Below are 7,640 nucleotides of genomic sequence, written 5' to 3' on the forward strand. Positions count from 1 at the left end.
TTTTACATTCCTACCACACAGGTCTTTGTATAAGTAATTTTAGAGCTGGTTAAACCTCCCATTTTATGAATGAACATGCTGAGGCCCAGAGAGATTAAGTAACTTGTCTACGGTCACACAGCAGGGTCCAGACTAGAACCAAACTTTCCTGAGTTTCTGGCTTTCCATCTACTAAGAGCCTTTCCCCCTCCATCCAAGATCCAACTACCTGCCTGAGTTGACACACCTGACCAGTGATCAACTGAGTTAACCATATTTATGAAGTTCCTTTTCCCCCTCAACACCTGTTGAAAAAGCCCACCGCAATGTTCTCCATGTCCAGGCTGCACCTTGAAAAGAGGCAGAGCTCACAATTCCTGTGTCTGTCTCCTGCTGCTGGCCTGGCTGGCCCTCTTCTGTTGTCATGGAAACCACGCACCTCCGTTTTGGCAGTGTACCAGCTGGACAACATCCTTGTCTCCCAGGCGAAGAGGAGCTGTCAAGGTTATTCAGTCGCTAGATCCATATTTATTGAGCACATACTAGGCAACAGGTTTTTTTGAGGTTTTTGTTTTGTTTTAGTTGTTAGGAATACAGCAGTGAACAAGCTAGGCCATGGACCATGCCCTCAAGGAGTCCACAGTCTAGGGGAGGAGACAGACCAAAAAAAAAAAAAACAAAACAGAGGCCCGGCTGGTGTGGCTCAGTGGTTGAGTGTCTCGGTTGGATTCCCAGTCAGGCCATATGCCCAGGTTGCGGGCTTGATCCCCATTGTGGTGCGTGCAGGAGGCAGCCGATCAATGATTCTCTCTCATCATTGATGTTTCTATCTCTCTCCCTCTCCCTTCCTCTCTGAAATCAAGAAAAATATTTTTAAAAATAGACATATATTTTAAAAATAAATAAAATTACCAAAAAAAAAAAAAAAAAAACCCAAAGAAATAAAAAGGCTTCTGCTGGCTCCGCTCCCCAGTTCTTCAAAGCCTGCCATCACTGAAGGCCCCACTCACATCTACCTTCTGGGGCATCCCCTCCAGGAGCCCAGATCCAAGTGGTAGCTCCTCTCAGCTTTCAGAGCTTTTATTTGTTTGCTTTTCTCTCTCTCTCTTTTTTTATTGAGGTATAGTTGACATACAGCATTATTTTAGTTCCAGGTATACAACATAATTCAATATTAATTTACTTTTCTTGATTGTAAAAGTGCATGGCAGGAAATACATGAAAACACAAAGAAAAAGATTCCTCTGTAAGTTCACCACCGGTAGCCAAGCACTGCCGACATGTCCTTCTGGTCCTTTCCCCCGTCCACATACGTAGAATGGTTTTGTGTTTAACTGAATTGGGTCCTGTCTTCTACACTGCTTCATAATCTTGTCTCGTGACAACGGATTGTCCTTCCAACACCACCCGAAGTTCCCCAAGAGCATTGACAACAAGTGCACATTTTTTTTGAACACCGTGCCAGCCATGGTCCCAAAAGCGTCCTTGGTTTACCCGCTGCGATCCTAGAAACACCCGATCCGGGATCCTCATTTTATAGGCGAGGAAACTGAGGCATCGCCAGGTGAGGAAAGGCAAGGCATGGCCCAAAGCCTGTGAACGACAGGCAGGGTGGCACCCGGATCTTGGCCTGCTCCTGGGGCCTCCCACCAGCCCAGGCTGCCCGGCTTTGTGGAGTGCTTGGCCAGGAGCCAGGGACCCAGCTGGAGGTGGTTAGTGATGGAGGGAAGCAGGAGAGAGGGGCACCCTCGTGTCTGCCAGACACCAGCAAACACCCCACTGGCCTTTACCGGGCTTGCTATGACGCTCTTCAATGCTAGGCAGTATTCGGCTTCCTCACAGGAGTGACAAGCTCATTCGTTGAGCAGTACTGGCTCCTCGTGCAGAGGCAGAGCTGAGTCTTTGGAACCAGACAGACGTGAGTTCAGGGCCCAGCTCTGCCCCTTGCTGACACTGGAGCTCTGGGTGAGCTGTGCCAGAGGTTTCCTTAGTGCCCCCCAACCTTCCTTGGGGGGTAGGATCATGGCCCCCTTTTCAGAGGTCGGGTAACTGGGACGGTAGGGGGGTCATCCTCGCCTGCACAGTGGAGGGTGGAGGCACAGGCCTCCCCGACTCCAACCGCCAGGCTCTTCCCACCGACCCCTGAGCCTCCTTTGTTTCTTGAAATTGCGTTTCCTTTGTGACAGGGGAGACCGTGCCAGTCCTCGGCCTGTTCCGGAGGCCCAGCTCTTGGAGTGTCATCAAGGCTCCGGCAAGAGCAGAGGCTCAGGGTTACCCTGCCAACCCCAACCCGGTTATCGCCGCCAGCGCCGGCTGCGGTCTCCGAGGGCTGACAGGGACGCTGTGGCTCATGCTTTATCATGGGCCATGCTTCCTGCTTCTGTGTCGCCAGCAGGCCCTTCTTCACTCCTTCAGTTAATCAGCAACAAAAAAGAAAAAAAAATTCTCATATGCAATTGTTTTATCTTTTCTACACGCACATCGAAGCGGGTTTTCTTTTTTGTTCCTGATTCACTGAAGGAGAGTTAAGGTGCCACTGGTGGCATGGGGGCAGGAAACATGGCAGATGATAAATCATACCTCTCTCTCTCTCTCTCTCTCTCTCTCTCTCTCACACACACACACACACACACACACACACACGAAAGGCAAATGGCCAACCGCAAAAAAAGTGGCCGCATTTGACAGCGAACGAGTCAACATCCTTAACATAGAAAGAATTCTTAAAGATATTAAAAAATAAACACCCCCAAAACCAGGGCATTTGTTTTACTGCTTTTAAAACATTTTGTGAAGTCGAAATTGTTAGAATAAATTAATTTCTGAAAGAGAACTCCCTACTGCACAATATTGTGAATGTACTACATGCCACTGAATTTTACACTTTAAAACACTTAAATTAACGTGGTGAATTTCATGTTATGTGAATTTTACCTCCGTTTAAAAAATGTTTTTAAAGGGAAAAAGTGTGTAAAGGACAGAAGCAAGCATGGATCTGTCAAAAGCTCAATTCTATTTCCAAAGTACAAATTGGTCTCTGTTTAAATGTGGCTTCCTCAGCGAGGCTGCTGGACACCCTGAGTCATTGGGTCCTTCTGTTGTGCTTCCAGGAGTGCCCTAAGCTCCCCCTTCCTCCTCACAGCAGCTCCGGCACCACTGCTCCTCGAGGCAATAATTTCCTCTTATTGTCCTTTCTCCCTTGACAGTGGGGACGACTCTCTGGTCCCCACAGTGTCTCCATTGCCCAGCGTGGCACTCATAAATATTTGCTGAACGGATACATTTCAAAAAACCATTTTCGGCCTGGCCGGTGTGGCTCAGTGGCTGAGTGTCGACCTATGAACCAGGAGGTCACGGTTCGATTCCCGGTCAGGGCACAGGCCCGGGTTGTGGCTTGTACTCAGTGTGGGGCGTGCAGGAGGCAGCTCATCCATGATTCTCTCTCATATTGATGTTTCTATTTCTCTCTCCCTCTCCCTTCCTCTCTGAAATCAATACAAATACATTTAAAAAGAAGAGGAAGAAGAAAGACCCAGGGTATTTTTTTTCTGGCAGCTGGGCCTTTCTGAGTAAGCAAGTAGCATACTGTGGTGCCAGGTGATCCCCAAGCCCTTGGGGGTGGGGGTGGGGCTGGGATGGAGAGGGGGAGGGTGGGAGAAGGGGAGGGAAGCAGTGGGTGAGGAGGGGGAGAGGAAAGGAAGGAGGAGGGAGGGAGTGGGTGGAGTGGCAGGTTACAAGGGATTCTGGAGGCACCAGCCCAGGGGGCACTCCTGGCACAGGGTGGCTCTCAGCCTTCGCCGCAGGCACAGGAACCCCGGTTTTCTGCCCAGGGCTTGTGCTCTGGAAGAAACACATGCTGGGAGTTTCACCCTGGAAACCATCTGGGATCTCCCGTCTGCACCTCTCTCTTCCTCTCTCTAGGATTCCATTTCCTCACCCGTAAAATGACAGAGCCGCCCTAGATTGAGGTCTCAAACTCCAGGGCCTCCAGGGCCCAGGGTCACCTGGTGAGGTGTGTGGGCCAAGTGGGCATCCGGGGGCTGAGGAAGTCGGCACCACAGAGGGGCAGCCAGAGTCCAGCCCGTCGCCGCCGTGGGAGTGTGGGCCCCGTATTGTCAGGTCTTCCCGTTTTCCACGAGCATCTGGGAATCTGGAAAACCTCCCATATTTAATTGTTTAGTAACCAGTCCAAACTTTTTAATAAACGTTGTGCTGCTCAAATGGACAAGCCAGTGGGCCCAGTTTACCATCCCTGGAATGGCTCCTCTCGGGGCAGTGCTCTGGCCCACATTTGCCCTTTTATGTGCTTGGAAATTGCCCCCTGGAACCCCAGGTAGGCCTTTCTCTGCCAATGGGATGTAATGCATGACCTTGGGCAGTGAGGTCAAATGCACTGAGCCTGCGGGCCGTACCCCCAACCACAGAAGCGCTCCAAGATGGGGCCTGGGCCGCAGAACCAGTCCCTGGTAGCCTCCCAGAAACTCAGAGAGCTTTCCTAGAAATTCCTAGGAACCCCTGCAGAGCCCCTCACCCTTGGCAGGCTCATCAGGCCCATTGGACCCCAGGTGGTCGACAAACAGACTGTGGTAAATCAGAACGTGGTTCACAGGAAGTGAGCCTGGACAGAGCTTTAGGTACCAGCTAGTTCAATTCCTTCATTTCACCGACCCAGACTGCAAGCAGTCTGCCCCCAATCCAGGGGGATCCAGGTCCCTGCTAAAGGGGTAGTGGTTACTCGTGAGCACTGAGGAACTGGGCAGGCCTGGGTTCCAATCCTGCCTGTGCACTTGCCAGCTCCTGACGTGAGCCCTCTTTCTGGATAAAGAAATCTGTTCCGTAATCCAGTTTTGTTTCGTGTCTCTACACCTTGGCTTCACTTCCTTCATTAGGAATTCCCCTTTCCCTACATTTTTCTCTCCTAAAAAAACATCCTGCTCATTTTCAATAGTCAGCTCAGATTTCAACTCCTCTGAAGACTTCCAACCCTCTAATCATGTGCATAGGTAATACAGACACAAACACATTCAAAGTCCAAGTGGAATGAAGTCTTTCTTGATCTCGAGCTGGTCTTGACCCCGGAATCTTTGACCTCTCCCTCCGTTAACCTGACTCAGTGTCCAGCATGGGGTCTTGAAATGAATGGGGAATGGTAGTCAGATTCATTTCTGGGCCCTTGCTGGCTAGAGTATCATCCCCATACGCCAAGGTTGTGGGATTGATCCCTGATCATGACACATACAAGAATCAACCAGTGATGTTTCTCTCTCTCTCCCTTGCGCGCTCTCACTGAATAAATAAAAAATATTCATGTCTGGGATGAAACACTGCAGCCATTTAAAATGAATTGGAATAATTTTGAAAAATATTCACAAATTGTTGAGTTAAAAGAGTAGAAATCCTACTCCATACAAAACAGTAGGATCCCAATTTTATCAGGAAAAAAGAAAGTACACATAGAAAAAATATTTGAGGAATTATAGTAAAATCTTACCAGCGGCATTAGTAACTTTTACGTGAATTTTTTTCTACTTCTCTTCTTGCGTTATTCTTCATTTTCACGACTTTCTACATAGCCATCTGTTCACTTTGTGGTCATTACAAAATAAGTTCTTTACCCTGTTGAACTTCTTATACTCTTGGACCGCCCCCCCCCCCCCCAACAAGTCTGGGTGATCAGAAACGTGACGACTGTTACCCCCATTTTAGAGATGCGCAGACTGAGGTCAGAGGAGGGTGTAGGACTCCCCCAAAGTCTGAAGCTAAAGCATGGAGCCCAGACTGAAACCCAGGTCCTTCCCAGGCTTGTTCTTTGCCTCCTTAGGGGGACCCCCTGTCACTTCCTGCATCCTCCGGGCCGTGCACATGTGGCATCAAGGATTGGGCAAGGTGCAGAGGAGCCAGCGAGGACAGGCATGAAGGGACATCTTGAATAGGGTTGGGGGAGCTTCGTCCAAGGTTGACTTCCGAGTACATACAGGCGTATGTTGTCTTAGTCAAAGCTCTTTGCAAAGACCTATTCAAACTAGCTTAAGTGAAGAGAATAGGAATTTACCGGAAGGGCGCTGTCTCATCTCACTGAACCCAAAAGTAATGGGGCCTCAGGAGGCCTGGGAAGGAGTCAGGAGTCCTGAGAATCGGTCAGAGCTCTTCTGGTTGCAAATCACAAAGTCAACTCAAGCTCTGTAAGTAAAAAAGAACTTTAGCTGAACCCTAGCCAGTTTCACTCAGTGGATAGAGTGTCGGCCTGCCGATCAAAGGGTCCTGGGTTCGGTTCCGGTCAAGGGCACGTCCCTTGGTTTCGGGGTCCTCCCTGGCCCGGCCTTGGTCGGGGCGCAGGCAGGAGGCAACCAATGGATGTGTTTCTCTCACATCGATGTTTCTCTCTGTCTTTCCCTCTCTCTCCCACTTTCTGTAAAAATCAGTGGAAAAATATCCTCGGGTGAGGAGTAACAACAACAACAATAAAACTTTATTTGAAAGACACAAACGTGTCCTCTGGTGGAACCCACAAGCAGCATTGGCTTTCTCCATGTACCCAGGCATCCGGCAGAGGATGGCTAAACCACGGAGCCTACATTTTGTCTTGTTTCTCATCCCAGTCACCCTAGAAACCATTGGAACTGCTGAGCCTCAAGGCTGAATCTTTCAGAGAGGAAATTGGATGAGCCCAACTCAGGCCCCTCATTTTTTTACAAATATTTTTATTGGTTTCAGAGAGGAAGGGGGAGGGAGAGAGAGATAGAAACGTCAAGTCAATGATGAGAGAGAATTATAGATCAGCTGCCTCCTGCACATCCCCCCCCCCCCCCACCCAAGGAATCGAGCCCACAACCTGGCATGGGCCCTGAATGGGAATTGAACCGTGGCCTCCTGGTTCATAGGTGGATGCTCAACCACTGAGCCATACCGGCCAGGCTCAACTCAGGTCCCTTATAAACCCTGGTACCATCCCCTGTGTCCAGGAAAAAGGGAGGGGTCCTGTCTTACCACGTGGCTTCCCCCAGCCACACTGTGGGGAGAGAGCAGTTCTCAGAAAATGGATTGTTATGAACTGGGCAGCTACCTCACAAGATGAGGGCTCTTCCTGATGCAATTACATGTCATGACTGCTCAGCTTATAAACGAGGGGCTTAGCTTTACTATCTTCCACTGATGCCCCGGAAAAACTGGGGTGTCTTTTTTCTTTTAAGGACCTCAGGATCTAGAAACCTTTGTGCACACGGACTAATTCAATTTGGCCAGCATATTGAGCAATTACCTTGAGCTGTGCCAGGCCCCGACCGTCCGGAGATGATCAGATATCATCCCTGCTCAGTAGATTCCCAGCCACCCCTGCCCCCAATATTGTATTTCTATCAGTCAAGTTCATTTAGAAATCTGTTATTTCCGACACAGCCTGCCTTGGAACTCCCATCTGACCGCATTCGGAGACACTACATTGCAGGAATTCATCTGAGTGTTGAGCTCATAGGAACTAAGGATGTACTTGATCTCCTTACTCCGAGTCGTCATTTTTTTAAAGACACAAATATTCTGGAAGGCCATGGGCAGTGGTGGTATTGATACCCGGTTGGGATTTCCCAAGCCGTCTCCCAGGCCTGTCCTTAAGGGGTGGAATCGGGGCCAGACACACTGGGGATGCTCTCCAGGGTCTGCTCTGG

Source organism: Myotis yumanensis, unplaced genomic scaffold (genome assembly GCF_028538775.1).
Source record: "Myotis yumanensis isolate MYYU_CA2020_CCGP unplaced genomic scaffold, mMyoYum1.0.hap1 SCAF_19, whole genome shotgun sequence".
In the NCBI taxonomy this organism is placed as follows: domain Eukaryota; kingdom Metazoa; phylum Chordata; class Mammalia; order Chiroptera; family Vespertilionidae; genus Myotis; species Myotis yumanensis.